This window comes from Condylura cristata, unplaced genomic scaffold, assembly GCF_000260355.1.
Source record: "Condylura cristata isolate star-nosed mole 26May11 unplaced genomic scaffold, ConCri1.0 scaffold00019, whole genome shotgun sequence".
Classification (NCBI taxonomy): domain Eukaryota; kingdom Metazoa; phylum Chordata; class Mammalia; order Eulipotyphla; family Talpidae; genus Condylura; species Condylura cristata.
Window position 1 is genome coordinate 34,750,585 of NW_004567120.1, and position 22,208 is coordinate 34,772,792.

General features: G+C 42.9%; 1 protein-coding gene across 7 annotated transcripts in view; it reads right to left on the reverse strand.

Moving 5' to 3' along the window:
• The window catches only part of FGF13 (fibroblast growth factor 13), a 411,595-nt gene that overhangs the window by 3,603 nt on the left and 385,784 nt on the right, over positions 1-22,208 (reverse strand). The gene's annotated exons all lie outside the window — the stretch shown is intronic.

Genomic DNA, 22,208 nt, shown 5'->3' on the forward strand with positions numbered 1-22,208 from the left:
GGGGCAGGCGGGAATCGAACTCATGCAGAAGTGGCTTAAGCTTCTTTGTGCAGTGCTTTAACCTGCTGCGCCACCAGGGAGGGCCTACCTTTCCTTTTAGGTCAACTAAATTGATTTTTTTTGTTTTAAGATCATTGGACCTTGACTTAAAAAAAAATATCCTTCTTTACCCCAACCATGCCTTCCAGTAATGTTTACAAACAAATCAATACAGAAGCAAGGAATTACAGTAATTCTACAAGCAGACATGAGCGAGCAGCCTAGGGGACTCTGAACAACCCTGAAATGTGATTTTCTGCCACTCGCTGGGCCGTGTTTTCTTTGGACTTACACAGAAATAAAAGGCTTCTCACCTAACATACAGTTCTACAGAAAAACAAAAACAGAAAACGTTTTCCAAATAGTGTGTGCACACGTGTGCACACACACACAACTATTTAAAATGGTTATTTGCAATGAAATGAAGCACAGATTTTCATCTCTAAGTAACTAGAGGACCAAAGGGCCCACGAGAGTAGAAGGAAAATGCTGACCTACGCGTGATAGAGCATCCACACGCCATTCGCGTTTTGCTAGGTAGCTGAGAGGTTATCAGGACTCACTCTTAAAATGCAATGAACTTTCCGGACACCAGCCTTTTCTGAATAACGTCTCTGTGGTTCCACTTCCTTCCTTGTCAAATTAGAGATGACTGTAAGCAACACACACAAAGCATGGTGACTGCCTGAGCAAGAGACCCGAAGTCTCATTCCAGCAGATTTCTCATGAGGCGCCTTCCTTTGAAAGTTAAGCAAGGGAATATTCTCTTTTCTTTTTTCTAGGAACCCAGAATTGGTCTCACTCAGCAATTTCACCAACTGGCTTCCAGCATGTAAGGACTGCAGTCATCTTTTGTGACTATTTCAGCCTCGGGGCACACTTGATAGATCTTCAGATGGTTCACATGAATCCAGGCTACTCAAGAGGAAATGGACTTCTAAGCCACTTTCACTTGGTAGGAACCAAAGTATTCTACTGACACTGTGAAACTCCCCTGTCACTGGGGAGGCCAAGGCATGCCCACAAAGAAAAGTCACTCATATCCTCCAGGGATGAGACAATGGCATAGAATGTTGCTGAAATTCCTTGGGAGTTAAATAATCACTTGGGAACAGCAAAAATTCATCCAAGAGAGTGGATTTTATTTTCACAAAAGTCAGAAAGCATTTCAAAATAAATTTGGTAACATTTGATCAAGAGGAGTGGTGCTGTTCAGCCACATAAGCATACTACATGTTCGATTACAAAGTGATGAAATGTGGCATTTGTGTGGTCTTAGGAAGACCCCCCCCCGCCAAAGGCTGCATTTCATGCTTTGTGCGATAGAACATGTATGCATGTATGTGCTTGTATGTATGTATGCATGCATGCATGCATGTGCGTGTGTGTGCATTCATTCATTCATGCATCTAATATACATTTCCCATGATCCATTACTTGCTTGGGAGGTACTAAACATTCATAAGCAAACAAGCGATGGCCCCAGAAAGCCCGGCATGCATTTGCAGGAGTCAGATATACACCAATGGCCTGGACACAAGCTGTGCTACTGTAACTACAGGATGGGAGGTGCTGTCTGAGAAGAGGCAACCCCACTGCATTGTGATTGGGAGACTGGGGAAGTGCTTACACAGTGAGGGTATTACTTTAGATAAGCTTGGTGGATGGGTAGAATTTCAACAGCTAAAAAGAAAGAACACTGTGACGCACCAACCTGTGCTCCTCTAGCCACCACTTCTCTGCCTGGTAACCTGAGTTCACCGTCCAGTAACTGCTCACACTTAAGACTTCAGAGGACCTTCAAGTTCATGCCTGTGTTCTCCATTCCATGAGCTTTATCTTCTATCCCATCGCCACTGCTCCAATCTGCACCCTCATTACCCCATTCACTGGACTGGTCTCTCCCCTCCGCTAGCAAATTTGCTTCCTAAAAAGAAGTCTTCTTCCTTGAGAATGTTTGCTGGTTTCATCTTGCCAATAGTAAAGAGAGCTTGATGAAGCAGTTACAATTTCCCACAATTTGGTCACTACTGTGGCTTGTCTCGTTCCCCACCAGAGAATCACATGTGCTTTTGTAGTCTTAGAGATGCCCTTCGTTGCCTTTATGTGGAATGTCATTGTTAAGTCTCTCTACCTGCTGATTTTCCTCTCATCCCTCGAGGCCAGGCTCAAGTATGATTGCCTCTGGAATCATGTATGGTCTCTCCCAGCAGACCTGATCACATTCATGTCCACGCAACCTTAAATTCGACCTATATGGCCTATGACTTGGGCACATGCGTGGTTGGGTCCAGATGGCCGGGAACATATCTGAGTTATTTCTGAATCCATCTTCCCCCCTCATAAATGTCTGGTCATATTGCCTAGCACATGGCCGACCACTCAATCATTGTTCATAGATTTGAATTTCAGTGATTCGGATTTAATTACCAGAAATGCCAGCATTCAGAATTCTTAACCAGTAAAATGTCTGAAGGGAATTTCCCTAGTACCACGTAATGAAATCAGTTGTATGTAGAAGGAGGCTGTCACTGAATGGACAGATCCTGCATGTATGACTTAGTATCTGTTAAGAATAGCAGATACTACAAAGACACTGGCACCTACAACATTAGGAGGAAAAACTTGGCAATTGTTACAACTATTGGAAAGTGGCAAGGAAGGACTCAATGAACTGAATGCTGTCACATCCTGGCAATTTCTTAGTCATCACCACTAAATTTGGACTCGAAAACTCAGTAGGGGAGGAAAATAAAGCCAAAAAAAGACTGTTGAAGCAACCAAAGGAGTGTTCTGTTCTCTGTGTGTCACACTGTCGTTTTATCTAGTGTTGGAATGAGTAGGAAGAAGAGGCTTGACTTTTACCAAATGTGAAAATGTGAACATCCCACCCAACACAGGAAGGACCACCACAGGGAAGAGGTGTGCAGCTGCATTTTCCTCTGCCTCAGCAGTCATTCATATAAGTAACTGGAGTTGGATCTGAACCGATCCAGGGCAGTACTGTTTGCAGAAGACCGGTAAGATCGTGGCCAGAAATCAACTTCCTTTGAGTGATCCGGAGGTCACTAGTGCTCTCGAGGAAGGGACTACAGTGGCTGGGACACACAGGAGGTACTAAACAGAGGCAACAATCACATGCTCTGTATTTAATACACACTAGAAAAACATCATAGTGAATGAATGAACAAATGAATGAAAATGATGTCAAACATTCCCTGCACAGCTGCTAAGTAATTACTTGACATGTGCTCAAAAGAAAACCTGCTTTACAACTTATAACCTTTCATGTATTAATTTCTCTTCAAATTTGTTTTCTTTATCTGCCTATGTATATTCTTTCCAGAGGAATAACATCTTTTCAGTTCATAAAATAATCGATGTCTTTAAAATTTCACCTCTTTATCATCATCTCCAGTGAATCTTAAAGTTTAAGATCAGTTTTTTTCTTCTCAGTGAATAGTAAACCTTTTCATTTAAGGAATCCATTCCAGCAAGTTATAATGACCATGTTTTGAGGAAGACATGATGAGTCCACATTCACAAAATGAGCTAATCCAAGAGCAAAATCGAACACTTCTTTTTACCCATTTTTGCAAACTACTTTACCACTATGAAGGGGGAAATAGTTCTTTGAAGGATGAAGCATCACTATGATGAGAAGACAGTACTTCAAACCCGTGTAATAAATCAAAGAACCGCAATGAAAAGTAGAGCAGGGAAGGCCTGCAGAGGGCGCTCTCGTGGCATTGCCACTAGACATCACTTGCTAGCACTTGTCTTGATTGCATCCTCCGTTTGGAAGGAGTGCATGCTATATGCTAGCACTCCCAACAGAAAGCAGCTTGCTTTACTGCCCCAAGAAAGTATCCAATGACAGCTGTGTCGGCACCAGCCCCACCAAGGAGAAGATTCCCCACCCTGGACTCTCGTTCTTCTCCAATGTAGTCTTGCTTGAAACAGTCCCTCCCTTTTTCTTTTTCTCTTTCCTCTACAGATGCAAGTTCTTCTCTGCACTCTAGATTTGCCTTATGGCCCGCCATATGTCCCCATTTCCCAAATTGTAATCCCTCTGCTATTCCGAATAAACCCATTTTACTGGTAAAGTAACTGTATTTTTCCCCTCCTTAGATCAACACCCTCAACATTAAATCATTAGAATATACTGAAGTATACCTCAAGTCACACATGGTAATGGCCAGCTGCCCTTAGTAAGGCATATCAAACCTCCATAACAAACTCCGTGACATGTGAAGAAAGGCTGACAATCAGTCATGCTGGATACATGCGAATAGCCACCAGATGCAGTGGTGTGCAAGAAAACAACTGTGTGCCACAACAGAAGGCTTTGGACCTGTGCAAACTGCTATTCTCTAGTAGGGTCAAAGAAAGCAACAGAGCCTTGGTAGATGCACTGAGGGAAAAGTGTGGATTTGGAGCCAGGTGGGAAGAAGCATGGACAATGAAGGTGCATTCCCCGGAATCCAGTAAGGACCATGTCACTCAACAGGCGATATGAAGGTACAACCTCAGTGGCCACCATCAAAAGGCAAGAGCCAAAAAAAAAAAAAAAAAATTGGTATGGCCACTTTTCGGTCATCTCAGGGCTCTGACCATATCTGTAATATCAAATATGCATACCACTGCTAGATGCCTTCCTGACTACAGGAGGAAAACTGGCAAACACGGGCCTCAATAGCAGGCAGAGATGGCTCACTGGAGTCGCTCTCTCAGTAGGACGGGCGGCTTTGAGGATTGCCACGCCTACTGTAAATGCTTTTTGTTAATACATTTGTCTCAAAAGAAAGTTTCTAAGTGGACTGCACTGACTCCCTTGGAACAAGAGAGCTAGACTCTGCTGAGGTTGTCCATACATAAAAGAGCAAAATGGGGGCTGTTGGACAAGTCCACAATGAAAGAAGGAATCCCATTGTACACAGCGTGCTCTGCACAGGGATGCGCCGTGTCCAGCGCACATGTCTGACGTAGGCTAACAGTCCTCAATACGTTTGTGTTTATTATTATCAATTATGTTTATTCACGTTATGTTCGTAAAGCAGCCATCCATGAACAGAGAAACGAGCGCTAAAAAAGTGGACCTAGTAAAATACGATGTCCTCTTTTAAGCAGGTTCTAGAAACATTACGACTAATTTCTCTCTCCCTTTAATCCTCTCCCTGCCTCTCTTTTTACCAGCCACATTTTCCAAAGCCTGACGATTTCAATAATTTAACAATTACTGCCAATAGCAAGGGTCACTCTTCTAATTCTGAGCCATGTTTGGATGACAGTTAATTTTCCAGATTATAGTAGGCAGCTTATTTAAGCAGGCTGGACCTGTGTGCATCAATGATTCCCCTCCTAAAGAAAATATTGTGCAAATTCAAATTAGATGCCCAAGTCTGGTAAAGAATAAAAATAACAGAATTTTAAAATATAAATTATCCCCCTTTGGGGGTGACCCTGTAACAGGCTACATTTGCTATGTAGGCTTCCCTTCTATCAGTGATTTCAAAATCTAGGATTAATTATTATATTCAGAACTTTGATGTTTTCTCCTGGGGTATATTTGATGTGAATGAACTTCATCATCACTAAGATCAAAGCACGGGAAGGAAAGGTTGGGGAAGAGGGAATCAATGCTAGCCTAGTGTACTGCAGCTAAGCGACATTATTAATTCATGATAAACAGAGAATGGTTTGTTCTCTCAAATATCCTCTGGACGGGAGGTCTACCAGGGCAGCTTCTAGCACGAGGCCTGGTTTCTGGTAACTGATCAGGGTGCACCTGGTGCAACACAGCAGTGAAGAATGGAATGGCCAGGGAAAGAGCTCAGAGGTGCCCTCACATAGATCTCCAAAAGGGTTCCACGTGGCACTACAGGAAGAGACAGCTGGCTTCAAGTAGTCATGGATAAGACAAGTCAGCACTCGCCTGCGAGGGCAGAGAGTAGGTGATAAAGGGAGGAAAGCAGCCTGCCGATAAATTCAATTTCAAAAGTGGGATAGGGAAGAGAGAGAAGGAGGCAGTGAGGGAGCTAGAGGGAAAAAAACACCAAACAATGCTTATGCTGCAAGAAAGAAGAGATCTATAACCAAGAGCCAGGCGAGAAACTTAGCCTCTCAGTCTGCAGAAAGCCAGACGTCAATTCATTTCTATTAGCCTGAACTTCGCGGAAAAGGGAGAACAGAACATGCTGTCTGGATGCTGGCCCGGCGGGAAGGGTGCGTGAGGAGCCAGTGAGCTGATGTGTGTGAACACGACAAGCTCTAACAACTGAAAGCTGCATAAACATGAACTGTGATACATACCCAGAAAACCAGGGCCAAATAAACTTTCTTTTCAAGGTTCCTTTCCACTATGGAATCAATTTGCCAAATAAATAAAATAAATTTAATTAAAAAAAAAACACCTCAAAAAACAAACACACAGCACGGTCTGCCTAGATGGATATTAAATTCTGCCAAAAATTTTGCTTGCACGTGAATTATGCTTTGTGTTCACCATTCTCCTCCAAGCTGGGTTCCCAGAAAACTGTTTTGCCTCCCTTTATTTTTCACTCCTGTCTGCAGTGTGCTGGGGAGGGAGGCTGCAGGTCTTTAAGCCACAGCACCATGGGCGAGCTTTATGAAACACCATGAAACCAAATGGCTTAACAATACATGTTAATTAGCAACCGATGTAAAGAAATGAACATTAGAATCAAGAACAGGCACACTATTTTTCCTCATATGCTTAGGATGAAATTTCTCGGCAGCATTTTTTATTTTCTAAGATATGTAGTCGGCGTTGGTGGTACAGTGGTAAGCATAGCTGCCTTCCAAGATATTTAATAGTCATCTTAATTTACCTTAGGTTGACCCCACATAATATGCCAGCATAGACTCGCTTTTCTCTTCAGTTCTTCATCAACAAAATATATTAAGAAATCTGTCAACCAACAGCTCATTTAAAACAGAACAAGGACAGAGATTTCACCATATTTTAAGCCCCAGAGTTGATTGAGACCTTTATATTGGCTGTTCTGGAATTTCAATATTTCTGCACAGCACTCTCATGTTACGGATTTCTCAGACTGTCAAGTTCTACAAAGCCATTTGTTTTATAAAATACACTGAAATAAGCTAGAGAACAAGCAGGAAGCAAAAGAAAAACAATGCATCCTTCACAGAGCCCAAAAGGGGTTCTCGCGGTCATGATATAAAAATGACATGATCCAAAGGTCTCCCTCAGCTGCAAAGCTGGTCAGCAAATAGATTGTGGAATGGAAGTGATTTGTTGAGATTTGTGACAAAGACGAAGGATGGGCCATGTGTCTCTGAAACTGTGAAACTGACCTCCAGTGCTAGGCGCGCCCACTTAACCAGCCACACTTGGCACTCACACACTTAACCAGCCAATTAAGTGGTGGAAGATGGACTTCATTTTGAATAGGCTATGTTGTCAGGAGACCGTTAAAGTGTTGAAAAATAACATGCTTTTCAAGATTGTGATTTTAAATCACATAACGTTATCTTTTCAATCCTGTCAGATGAAATTGTACTGTTGAACGAAAGTTGGCAAAGTTTTTTTCAGGTGATGAACACTTCTCTAAAGTGAGCGAGCCCCTAAAAGTCTGTTTACCCAGTAGACAGATTAAGTCTGGATGCAGGCCTGATATGAGTTTGGAAAGGGGAATCAAATATCAGATAGGATTTCTAAAAATGAACTCCCCCATCTTTCTGGCTGGTTCCAGGAATTAGTGTGTGCCCGCTGGATAAATATTCGGTCACTCTGATGCTTTCTAATTTGTGGCTGTGTTCTGCATCATAACCTCAGAGTGTGCTCTAAATTCATCTGCATGAGAGTCACTATGGAAGTGTTTGTAGTCAGTGAGAGAACAGGCTTAGTGGATGCTACATCTTTTTAAATTGTAGTTCAAACTCTTGTGCAAAGATTCAAAGCCTGTGAACTGTGAAAACTTCCCAGAGATCTAACAAACTGTCACGTACAGGAGTAAGCTTCTTTTCTGGTAGATCAGTGAGAAGAGCTCGGGCGAGGTAGGTACCCTGTTAAAAATAAAATCATACTCCAAGGTGGGTGCAGACGATGTTTTAGTACCTCAGACTACTATGACAACTGTAGTTTTGATTTGTGCTTGACAGTGGTTGTGATGTATTTGATCAGGTCTGTCTCTGTAGAAGAGTCACTTACAATAAATAGGAGGCAACTTCAAAGACTTTCACAGGAGGTGCCTTTTCTTTTCTCTTGCATAGGAAAACCAGCAATGCTCAATGCCAGGGAAGGTGCCGGGGTTGGGGGGGGGGTTACTAGCACCTGCTTTTCCACTACAAACTGTGGTGCCTAGAATCACAGGGCAAGATGCAGAGGCCTCTAAAAACCCAATAGGACTGCCTCGGACAGAATCACCTTTCTCTGAAGAGAGTTCATTTCTCTCTCATTTGCCCCATGAGAAGAGCTAATGAACAGATGCTAGTGACAGTCACCAAGTGTCTGACTGGGAGGGGGGGGAGTTAATTCATTAATTTAAGACCCAAATGGAAGAGCTCATTCTAAAACAGAATAGGACAGAAGACCTGTTGTGCGTCCGACACGTGGAGGGAGGGCCGCTTTGCGTCTCTCCTGACAGAGTCTAATCTCAACACTAACTCAATTGCCAGAGCGGATCCACATCCCTCTGGCCTGGAGGGGAGTCCCTCACTTCACAGGTGAGAAAATCACAGCCAAAAAAAGCTCTGAACAAGTCATATTCCTACATCAACCCAGTTGCAGGGAGTCTTTCGCCCTAACTCTAGTCACTGTGTAGACCGTGGCTGGATACCCGTCTCCTGAATGTGTTATCTGCTGAAGGTTCGCCCACCCCTGGTGAATCCCAAAAAGCTGGGTCCAAAGCTGCATCTCACTGTCCAGGTCCCTGACTCAGTGCAATTGGCCTGGACTCTGATCCTGCTTCCAGAGGAGGACAGAAGCAGTATATGCCTTGTAGGGAGCATGGGGAGGGGGTTGCCTGGAGAGCAGCGAGCTCCCCTGGAAAATGCTCTGACCACTGGGCGCCTTCCCTTGCCCTACCTTGGCATCTGTGCCAGAATGTGGTCTCCCCACCTCAGCACCCCACTCCCATTTACAACTTATGTAAAAACTAGGGGCTGTCAAAGGAAACAGATGGTTTAGAGAAGCACCTTTCCACTTCTGAGGAATTATTACTCCACACGAACTGTGCGCGCAAATTGCTCTCGCAGTGACTTCTTTTCAAGAGTAAGGATATGTGAGCTTTTAATTTGGGGCTTAAAATATCCAAAGATTCCAAAATTTGAATGACTCTAATGTGTATGGGTAAACCCACATGATATTAAAGAGATTTGTGAAATAATCCAGTATTAATAGACCAAATGACATCTCCATGTCTCATTTTAATTACTATGTCTCAAAAAGTACAACATTATTATCTTGCCTCTTTTGTTCTAAACCACTGTTTTGTTAGTTCTACTTTCAAAATGTAGGTTACTAATAACAACAATAATGAAAAGTCGAATAGGACCTTGTGTTTAAGTGGTGCCTACTTTTTAAGTTTTCTACAACCACTGAAACAGCTATGGCATTAAAGTGACAGAGAGGGACAGCTTAATAAAGACGATAACTAAAAAAAAGGCAATGCTTATTGTGGAGCTTGGTACACCTTTTTTTTTTCTCTCTAAAGAGCTTTTTTTTTTTAAACAGTTGAAGAAATGAGGCAGAGACGCTAACACGCCGAAACGCAGCTTTCACGCTTCTGCCGGAGGGTAACTCCAGAGCAGGCAAGCAGCTCCTTCTGGGGGAAGCTGGAATCTATTTAAGTTAGATGGTGCTGACATGTGAGGGCCCTCATTTTAAAGCAAACTGTAAGGTTTTTCTGGGGCAGCAAAACAATGAGAACCAGGCAGCCTTGGCAGGTGCTCGCGTTCAGCAGAGGGAGGAAGAGTTTTCCACAGAGCACAGGCAAGCCTGGGGCAGGCAGCCTGTCTTGCAGAGCATTGCCCTACAGGCCAGGCATGTCCCTTTACCTTATGGCAATGTGTAGCTTTGACCTGCTCCTAGATCACGCCATGGAGTTCATGCTCTTGCACAATGTTAACCACTGAATTCAGACACACGTTGGCGTTTACTCTTCTTAGTGATTTTCTCCGTGCCCTGGCAGGTGTTAGGGGAACTAAACATTTAGTAAACAGAGCGCTTTTACTGAAGCTTCTCTCTCTTCAGGTGCAGATGGGGTAGCAGGTAAGGAGAAATATAAATCCAGCTAATCATACTCGCACATGCTTGTGTTCACTTGAGAAATGAAGACAGAGACAGAGAGGGGATGACAGACAGAAAGACAATGAGAAGTGAAAATAGAAAGTAAGAAGTAAAAATGTGGTTTCTTTTTTCCAACTCTATCCGTGTGGGTTTTGAGAAATTCCAGCCTATCCCCACCCCCACCCCAATGGCTTAGTGGGGAAGGTGAGAAAGTAAAGTAAGGGTGTCTCTCCTCTGTGGGAGGAAATCTCATTTCCTGTCCATACTCCCAGTGGTGTTCAGAGCTCAGGGTACAGTGGGAGATGCCACCCCAGGCAGCGCAGTGAGCATCTACAATGGGGTAAGTCTATTTCTTCCTGGAGATTTTCCTAGGTGCAGTGCATCCCTTTGGGGAAAAAAAATCCAGGTTGCTTGAGAAACTCAAGCCATATGCCAAGAAATCTTGTGGAAGTTCATTAAAACAAGAAACTTGGCAATATGAATGCAGTATCAAAAAGTGCATAGAATCTTCCTAAGAGAAATATATGCTTGCCTGGATAGCTCTGCCGCATACGGCTCCCCTTTATGACCAAGCTGCTTGTCACCTGTGATGCCGTTTATTATCCTCATCACCTTATATCAAGGTGAGGCAGAAACCACTGCAGTGAAACCGGAATTCTAAAAATGCAGTGCTTTGCAGAGTGTTTATACCTAGTATCGGCTATAACTCATAAATGAGCTTTCAGGAGCTTAGTTTAAATTGGATTTGGTTTGTTTTGTAGCTCCTGAAATATGGCAACATTTTTATATTAATTTCTTAAAAAGTGTTTTGATGACATTAATTTGAAATAGGCAGATTACAGTTCTTTATCAAAATATGCAATTTAATTTTCCAAATAGTTGTTACCTAAATATTACTATCATTGCAAACACAATGCAAGAATATAATACAAACTATGAGAATATAGAAAAATGATTAATACCTCATCAACTTTGTACAACCATGACCTATTTGGAATAATTTTCAGCTTTCATTTTCAATAGTGTAGACTGTTGAAACATTTGCATGAGAATGTAAAATGCATAAATTATCCCTGCAGGGAACACTTAAAACTTAAAGTAATTATATAGCTAGAAGTGGTTTCAAAAACCTCAAACAAAATAACAAATAATTCGTCAGTCACTCTTTCAAATGACTATTATTCGGTGTTGCCAGTGATCTCGATCACTAAAATCCCTCTTCCTTACAATTATATTCACATCATCAATTCCTACTTTGTTCTTTTACTGGCAAGCTCTTACAGCTGGCCCTGAAAATTTGCATGCTGCAAAAGCGGAACTAGATAGCTCGGAGAGCTGAATTCTCCACTCATATCCATGCTGTGAACAGAACCATAGAACCATAACACTCCCTTAATCTATCTTATCACTGCACTTTTGCACAAAACATGCATCCAAATCATCTTATTTTATTTTGTACGTTCCTCCTGCTCAAATCTTGTAATGGCTCCCTGTTGCCGATCAGCTAAAATCCAAGCTTCCTGGCCTGGTGAGCCAGGCCCCCGGCAATTTCGCACATGCTGTCCTACAAGCCTACCATGAGATGCTTCAACTCCAGCCAAACTGGAGTACTAAGGCCAGAACCAAGTGTCGAAGGGACTTTCCATATGAACGGGACAGTATCTCCTCCAACACCATCCCTGTGCTTCCGAGGCTGGGTTAGTCCCCATACTCAGACAGAACGCCTGGTCACAGAGAGTACATGCACCACCTCTCCGAATTTCATATGCTCTGCGTTGTGCAGCTTTGTATTTTTTTTTTAATTTGAAAAAATGACTTCCACTTCTTCAACATCCAAACCATCTCAGGTCATGGTTCCTCACACCGGGAATACAATTCTTTGGGGACCACTTGCTAATAACATCCTCCACCTCCCCCCGCCGGCAAGAAAAGGCAAGTGGCAGCAGGTCAGAACCCTGCAGGTTCGACTGGACTGCAACGGCAATTTCCAACTACTGTCTGGAAACTTCACAGCATCTAGAAAGAGGGTAATGAAACTGTGTCTGAACAGAAGGAAGCGAAATAATTACCTCGTACTATTTTTACCGGACAGTTGATAACGAAAAACCTATGCTGACATATATACAATATATAATATATACAATATATAATATATACAATATATATATAGTATATATTACTTTATATATTACTTTAGAGATAATCAAGAGCGTCAACATTTGAAATGTTTACCATATATGTGTATTTTGTCTTATGGCTCATATCACGTCCGTACAAAGGTTCCTCTCCTGCATGGGACTGGTGCGTGCTGAGTCGCTCACCCAGTCATTACCAGCTGCATCATGCACTCGGCGAAGCACATTGGCTGCTGCACTGCATCGCTCTCTGAACTTCTCAGAGCATAAGGCTGGGGTGTGGCTAGATGGCGGTTTGGCTGCTAGCCCTTGAGCACCGCGATGGGGCACCAGGACACTCCTTCCCCAGGACTAAAAGCAGATGGCCCTTCAGGGACATCACAGCCTTCAGATTTAAAGTCCCTTACATAGCTTCAGGCAGCCCTGGTTCAATGTTGACTTCCAACTAGTGTCAGTTAATGGGGAGGTGCCGACCCTAAGGGACACAGGGCACACTATACCACTAGGACTTTATTTTGCTTTTATGCCCAAGTTTCGTCTCCAGGGAGAGGCTGGCGTGGGTTCAACATCCAACTCGTCCCTCTCTGCCCTGTCATGGTACCATTTTTCTTAGCACTGGAGTGTCCCAGTGGGGAAGGAGACATGGCTTCATTCTTTGGTTCAACCTTAAAAGCCAAGTGTTCCGAAAAAGGAAAGACTATTAAGTTACACGTGCTCGTTCCTAGCAATAAAACATTTACAGATGAGCTTAGCTATTTTATAGTGTTCTCTAGTGAAAGCAGGTAGAAGATCTGGCTCCAGAAAGAACTGGTGGTCTGTGAACAGAACCCCAATGTTCACAATGCAGGGTTTGTCGAGTGAGTCAGAGCGTCTCTGAACAACATCACTGTATAGCTACTGTTCTTGCAGAAAGTGTAGTGTTATCTCTGGCTGACTTGGGAAGACTGACAATGGACATTTTGCCCGTCCAAGTCAACAAAGATTTCTGGGGAGCTTATCATGCTCTTCCTATTTGTTTTCCCTGAAGTAGACACGACTGCTCCTTATACTTAACACTTTGGGAAGAGCAGCTGACTTTCCCAGACAGCTGCCCGAAGACCACACGGGCTGAGCTGCAGGTAGCGCCCGAAACCGTGTGCTTACACTGAAAGACAGGAGACCAGAACAGTTCTGTACTCTAGCAAGACTTCATGGCTTAGCAAGATACAGTGTGACTTTTAGTAAAACTCTTCATTGGCATAACCTAACTAAGCATGTATCCCACCGAGAAAGGACTCATTTGACAATTTCAAATTGTTAAGGGTCAAGCGGTCTACTGCTATCAACATCAGCATCTGATGATCTTTGAAAAAGAGTGATTTTCCAAGGTTAAGAATGGAATACAAATAGCTTATGTTGAAATCTAAAAACCAGATTCTGCAGAATCCCCAAGTGAGAAGGACCACAGTTGCCACTGTGGCAGAACCTCAAAGAATATACTGGTTGTACATTCTAAGACTGAGCAAACGAGAGTCCACTCACTCCAGCGAACGACTAATGAGACTACACTTTATACTGATATAAATAAGACTCCTTTTTTTTTTTTTGATTGAGGTAGCACTAGTTTACAACACTGTACAGATTTCAGGTGTACAATTTCTTACCTCGGCAACTGCACATATCACCACATGCCCACCACTAACTGCCCCAGTCACCATCCACCACCTACCCACTGCCCCCCTCTATGCATTTCCTCTCCCTTGTGGAATTCCTTCTTTCTTCAATTCTCAGAAACAATATGCTACAAACAGACACTTTGGGGTCATCAAAATTACGCTTTTTGTAATCTAGATCCATCGAGAAAACGCTTCCTTGCTGAAAATCACAGGGAACAGGAACAGACAAGAGGACTGTCAGTCACGTGACCCGTATAAATACTTTTGAGGAAACACTAACAGAGTTTCAAACCTCACAGCTTTGGTGGTGGCTCCACAGACCATGCCTTTTCGTCAGGGCTCATTTTCTGGTCTTAGAAACAGGAAGAGGCAAATTAAACAGGTGTGAAGCCATTAGAACTGGGGCGTTTTGTTTTGTGTAAACACATCAGATTATGTGTGTAACTCTAACGTGAAAGCAAAGAAATGGGTGTGCAAACAGCAAGTAGCTCTGGAGGACAGACACACACACACAGCTGGTGTGAGAAGGGCCGCAGATGACATTTGTCTTCTAAGCCACATTAACTCTCTATTCTTCTAAATAGTCTCCATGTTTATCCAGAGTGCTTACTGTGTTTTGAGTAAGTAATAATAGGTTCAATTTTCTCTGAGACTGAGTCACAGTCTGGCAGTAAATTAGGTGCTTAGTAAGGTGCGCTACTTCCTTGAGGCCACTAAGCCATCCCTCAAGGCAGAACATACCTGCGCTGGTTTATGAAGACTCCTGACTCAATTCGGTGGGAGTTATTTTTCCTGTGCTACTGATGGCTGAGCTAAACGAATGTACTCATTTTCCTCCTCTCAGTATGGACGGGGTGACCCAAGCTAATTACAGATTCTTGCCAATTCCACTGTGACCCACAGAACAAATGCCCACAATGTTTGGTTAAACTTTGAGGTTCATTTTGTAGTTGTGAAACAAAGCCAAATCAATGAGGGTGAGAGAGACTGGACTCCATCATGGGATTTTCCAAATGGCTGTGGCAGCTGGCCAGTGTGTCAGAGGACTCATACAACATTCATTTGCAACATAAGGCATGTTGCTTTACTACTCAGCACACTCCAATGGCTTTCAACTCACAGGCAAACTCACCTTGGATGAGTAAGATCATACATGATCCGATCCAGGTGACCATTCTGCTCTCATCTATCACCTGCCCACTTTTCCACTTAATGTTGTTCAACCTGTTTCCCACCTTGTCCTTGGAACATGCCAAGCATATTCTTATCTCAGGGCCTTTGAATTCAGTTCTACGTCTGTCTGGGTTATCTGTCCTCCAAATATCCACCAGAGCCCCTCCCTCTTGTCCAGCAGATGCCAGATGAGCAGAAGCTGTCTGTTCCTGGTCATGCTATATGAAAGCTTATCCCCTCTCTCAGTACATCCTAGGCCCCAAACACTGTGTGGTTATTCTCCAAAGCAAATCACATATTAATTCATCTGCTGGTCTTCTCTGTCTATTCCTTCTGGAACATAGGCTCTGTGAGAAAAGGGATGATGCTACTTTTTGTTCACTGCTAGTGTAGCATTTGCAAAGGTGCCTGAAGCTCTATATTTATGTCTTAAAATTTTGCTGAATAGCTAGATGAATCCTGTAAAGTGACAGAATGAAATGACAAATTATTCCAGATTATTAAAGCTTTTGGGTTTTTGTATATGTATTAAAGAACTAGGGTTGTCATAAAATGATATTTATGTTCCGGTTGAGGTAAAGTATCAGATAAAAGTTAATTTTCACAGTGGTTATGACCTGCATTATAATGACCAACCAGTTGTCTCTAGCCAAACCTTTACTAACACCCTTGAGCTACACATGGAAGGCTATTCATGAAAAAGAATAGGTCAAAAGGAAAGGAATTCGATAAACAGAACACCTCTGAGAAGTGCACGAACGGGTAATTAATCACTGAAAGCAGCAAATCCTGAAGACTAGGAAATGTCACGGGTCAACCTGAGGAATATGTGGAAGTGTGGTCTTCTCACCTATCAGACATGCTGGTTCACTGCACTGAATAAGAGGATCAGTGACAAGTACTTCTTTCCAGAGAAAACACTGTCATTTTGGATGATTTCACTAAAATATAGTAACGATTACACTAAAATATCAAGAGAAGGACAGCCAGGGACCTTGTGCTCAAGTGTGCCGCGTCTGGCACGGGGCGTCAACCCTCAGTACCTGGTTCTCTGAGTTCAGGCAAAACACATCTAGTGGCAAAGGCTTCCTAACTCACTTCTTGGCATAGACCATATTTTGTCTTCATGTGCTAAGAATTGTATTTGATTTATTATTTTCTTTATTTTTTAGTGAGAGTGATATTTAATAAGATATAATAAGCCACAACTTGCTAAGAAATAAAACTGAATAGAGGGCCCTCCCTGGTGGCGCAGCAGGTTAAAACACAACACTGATAAGTTAAAGCCACTTCAGTATGAGTTCAAACCCTGCCCGCCCCGGAGGTGACCACATGGTGCAGGAGACCTCTCCTGACCCGCCCGCTGCTCCCCTTAGCAGTGTACCTCATCGATCTGCCTGTTCTGCTCCCCACTCTGTCTCTGGTGAAGCCTCTCATGGCCCCTGCACCTCTGGCCTGTACCCCAGTTCTATAAGCATAAATAAATAAATCTTAAAAAAAAAAAACTGAATAGAAAAAGCCTTCAGCGCCACACCTCTGATGCTGCTTTGAGAAAGGATTTCTTTGAAAGCAAACTTGGTGAAGGAGACAGAGAAAAGAATGGGTAAGGTCATGACTTGCATTTATGCATGTGCGAATATTTACCAGGTCAGCGGGGAGCAAAAAGGTTCTGGGCCTTTGTGAGGCAAGGGAAGGGATGTGCTGGGAGGGGGGGGTGCGGAAATGAAGAGGCCTGAAGGCAGGCCCCCAGCAAGCTATTTTCTGTGTGAACTAATGGGCAAGTTCCCACAGCTTAACAAAACAGGGACAGGCAAGACGCCTACTAGGCCTCTAGTTCTTTTCATGGAAACTGGTTTTGAAGGCATGCCCACTTCAATCCACGGTCTTCGCTGGTTGAGTCTGGCACCCGGGGAAAAGGAAATGTGGCTGATGGCAAACGCAGCCCAGACTTTGTTCATTTTATGTTCCACACAAGGCAATCATGCACGCTGCTTGAGACCATGGGTTCTGCAGCGGCAGAGAATTGAGAATCCAGGTTTGTCTCACTGGGTAACTTCAAGAGCTGTAACCTCTATGCCTCGGTTTCCTCAGCTTTAACATGAGGGCACGTCAGACTTTCTTCATAGCGTGGCGGGCAGGATTAAACGGGTTCAGTTTTGTAAAGGGCTGCCTGGCCCGTAATACAGAATACAATTTTCTCTGGCAGATGGTTTATAAATTCAGGGACAAAAGGCAACAGGGTTCGTCTAGAGCACAGTTCCTTGGCACCTGAATAAAATACGGGAGCGGGGCTGGCTGCTAACAGAGTCGTATCACTCCCAAGGAGAAAGCAGAGCAGGACCGACAGGCAATTCTCAAGACAGCAGCATCATATCCACCGGAGGGAGGGTTATTTAGGCTTCTGGTTCTCAAAATGGGGCGGCAGCAGTCCTGAAATTCTCTGAGTTCATTTTGGGGGTGGGGGTGGGGAAAACCTGTTTTCCTTTCTGCCCTTCATCAGTTGTCTTTAGAGCACAGGTTAGAAGCCTCCACCTTCTAGAACTGAAACAATAGTTTGTAAACATCTGGCGAATCCCTCAGGGACTTCTCAGGAAGCGCTCTTCCACTCCTCTGCTCTTTCTCAGCTTTTGAAGAGTGAGCTGCTGCTGCGGTTGCCAGGCAATGTGTGCTCGACTTTAAATTTGGATAGCGACTTGCAAGGTTCCTGCTTGCCTACACCCTTGTTTCTAGGCCCTTTTTGTGACTGGGTTAATACCTGCATGAAAAATACTGTTAAAAATTTCAAATGAAAGACAATAAAGCTCAGACGCTGTCCCACAGCATTGGCCTGCCCTTGTTGCTCGGTGGTCAGTGGTCAGTGGGTGGGTGGGGGAGGAGGAGAGGGAGCAGCCTGTAACCAGCAGCTGGAAGTCCTTTTCTTCCACTGACTAAACACAGAGAAGGCGGGGGCTGTGTTTGCCACACTTGGGCAATCAGTGGCGTACTGTTTGCACGGGTGTGTGCAAACAGATTATATGTATATATACATATGGACGCTACAGTGAAGGCGCAGTAAAGGCGACAAAGGAGCAACCTATTGACTCAAGCCGTACTAACTAGCGAAAGGGCAGCAAGAGACGCCGAGATTTGGTGAGACTGGCAGCAGCAGTGGAGGGAAAAGGGAAAAGTTGGGAGAGGGTTAAGGTGTGCAAAGGGCTGCAAGAAAGGGTGGGTAAAGGTAGTTATCTCAGGGCAAAAGTGCCATTGAGGGGCTACTCTCCTCAGGGAATTTTACCCAGTCAGAATGACATAGTGTGATGATGGTGAAAGGATATTTACTAGGCAATCCACAGATTTGTAATTAATAGCTAACTGTGGCCATTGTGTTCTATCCAACCCGCGGTTAGTACCTCGTGCATACTTGTTAAATATTAATGCTTTGCATCTGGTCATAGCACATATGTTGATGATGCTCACACCATGTTTGAGGCATGTGACTGGAGAATACACACCTTCTTTGGAGGTTCTGTGGCAGTCATTCGTACCCGACATACTAGGATTCTTCATTTATTCACTCAGTAATCGTTTACTGAACACCTACTACATGAATGAGAATTCCAGATATGAGGTTGAGCACTCGGGATACAGCAGTGCTATTTCCTTTCCTGTCGGAATGTACAGTCTGGTTAAGAAGCAGAGGAGATAAACATGCACTACTTGGTGAGATGAGCACTGACATAGGAGTACTCTTAGTGTACTATGCGCAGCTACCTAAGTCAGGGGAGGAGCTGCTGTTCGGAAGAGCATCAGAGGCTGGATTTCCAGCTTTTTATCCTGAGGGGCTCAGTCATACTAATGGCTATATGAACATAGAAGTGACTGACATTTATTGAACACCTGCAATATGTCGGTAACGTGCACAGAGCTTGACAAAATTTATTCCATGCACTCAGATGAGAAGCCTCTGTAAATCCCACAGATGTTGTGAAGGAAAAGAACAGAGTAGCCTTGAGCAGTTGGCTAAGAAGGCTTTCTCTAGGCTGCCGTGATTTCTGAGCTGATAGGAACTCAGAGCAAGAACCACCCTGTGCCATTAGCTCTTGCTGGGCACACGTTCCACTGAGCTTGCATGAGGAACAGAGCATAACACACCTAGGAGCTCCTGGGACAGCCAGTGAATAGCCAGATTTGGGATTAGCGATATCACATCAGCAACTGTCAGAGTATAGGGGTCCACACTAGCAAATCTTCTGACAAATACCAGGAGGCTCCTAGGCTAATGCTGGAGGTTAAGGGTTGGGATGGAGAGTCTGGTCTCCTTTTTGATCTTCTATTAGGAACCATTACATTGGAAAACACACTCACTGTCTAGGAAAAGAGAGATGATCAGTGAATCCTAGCTTGGGAACATTGGGATGGACCCTAGCCACAGAAATGCCTTCTCCAGGAAGGAACGCATTTTTGCCAGCTCCAGGCATTAAGGCTTTACTTTCTCAACCTGATTGCCAGGAATGGAAAGGTTTCTCGTCTGTAATGAGCCCTAGTGAAGCTTTTAGAAATGATGACATTTCAAAGATCATCCCTGTATACTGAACGCCATTCCCAATTATGGGTAAATTGACTCCTTTATAGTGTCTCCTTGAATGAGCCCTTGTTATTTAGGAATTATAGGAAATCAATCTTTGCAAAATCAGAGCTAATTAATTGGTATATGTTAATTGCTTGCCTATAGGCAGGGTACTGCTCCAGATTCTGGAAATGAATTAGAAGATTTAGTTGAATCTTTTGTTGTAATTTTGATCCTGTTGGGTCTCATTTATCATGAATAAACACTACCCGCTAAAGGCACCGGTTTACAGATTAGGTGTCTATGTGACTGCATCGACTATTAAAATACCATTAATCATGCCATGCTCTTGAATGATCTTATTAGAAGCACAGACAGATCTCTAGAAATTGCTGACTTCATATCAGCATGAGCATTGAAACAACGGCCATGTGCCTTTACTAAAAATCTAGTACTGGAAGCTTTTGCCTCAATGCCACATGGGTATGCATAATCCATCTGAAAATAGGGTTTCAAAAGTATGACCCAATGATATACAATGACATTGCATGTAACACTACAACCGCTCTATCTGCTTTTTATTACTTCAATTTTTCACTGTATGGCTGTGATTGTACTCTTTAAGAAGCTAAACTTACTGATTTGGGCTTTATGAAGGCTTATTTTGGTAATCCATAACAGAAATTCACTTTATTTTGCAGCATTCTGCCTGCCCAAACAACCAACCAACCCCCAACAGGATTACTGTGCTGATGTCAGAAATCACAACCTGAATTGCTTGATTGATATAGGTCTTCAATGACTACTTCTTCTATGATTACTATAAAAGACAACAGAAAATTCTAGGGATGCTTTTGCCCTATTGATTTGCTTCAGTTTTAAAGTGACCATGTGCAAGTTGATAGTAAAATATTTATAATGCCTAACTGGTTGTTTCTGTCTCTTGAGGATTTGTCAGGAAAGTGGAAGGCTGTGAAGCAAGCTCCATTTGTAATTGCAAAGCCTTACTGAGACAAAGCCTATTAGTGAATCTGAGCAGTGAGATTTCACCCAGACTACAATATTTGTGTTCAGGAGGGAGGGATATTTTTTCAAAGATGCAAGGAAAAATAAATTTTCTGCACTCAAGTAATTTTTCCAAGTAATTTTCAGAATGAGCAAAAAATGTGAGCCTGTCAAAACAGACAAGTTTCCTTTAAAGAGAGGTGTGAGCAAATACAACCAGCAATTACTACAACAGCTATCAGCTAGCTGCAGAGCACATGCAAGAAACTAATCCCTAAAATTCCTTTCCTCTTTTTCTGGATACTCTTAAATGAAAGCAGCTGGCTAATCCAATTACTCTGAATTGTACTTTTTAGATTAAATTTATTTACTTAAAATAGGTAGCTAATTCAAACATTACAATTATGACAAATTGGGATTCAATTTACCAGCAAAGTAATCATTCTTAGAAAGTCTTGCTGGAAATAGCCTTTCGGTTTGTTTGAAAAATGGTTCTGTTCAAAGCCAGTCACCTTCCTTTACATCAAGGAGCTCTGGTGAGGTGGAGGCCTTAGATTCCACACTGATTGAACTAAGACCCTCACGAAAGTCAGGCAAAAGATCTGTTAGGGTTTCATGATTTATACAGTGGCAAGAATGACGCTGACCTTCCTCATTTTCAAGGTAAGGGATTATGAGTATTATTTAGATAAGGCCACATAGTGGCTGCTTGATTTGTTCCTCAAGATTGTTCTGAGGAGGAAGCTATTTTTTTAAAGTGCCAGTAAACTCTCATGCCCTGCATGTTCTGACAAATACCTCAAATTGAAAGCAAATGGCCCACACCACACCTGCATGCTGTAAGTCAAAACACAGGATCTTAACTCAAGTGGATGCCAAACACCAGCATGTTTGTCTATCAGCCTTATATAATTTTGAGTGTTGGTCTTCTTATCTCTCTCATCCTTTGGAAATGTGAAGGACACGAGTAAAGACTTGGAATAAAAGGAATGCCAGATCTTCACCATCACATTCATACTTTCTAAAACAGAGGAGCCAAAAACTGTTCTATAAAGTGATTTTTAAAGAAATAAGTGTAAAATGGAGTGATAGATTTAACCAGTGTGTTTGTTTTCACGAGCCATGTCCTGTTGCTTATTCGATGTAGCTTGGAGTGGTCCTGTCTAAACAAAGCTATCACATAGGTTATTAACTCAAGATTGCTCAAGGGAAATGAAATTTAACTGGATTTCAATTTTAACTTGTAAAAGGAACCCGCTGTTAGAACCCATACCTTTAGAAGTGAAATGCAGGAGTCATGCTTAGAAATACTATTCCTGAGGGCTGCAAGCAACTGATGGCCACCTCAAAATTTTAACTCACTGGTACAGATGCTTTTCACG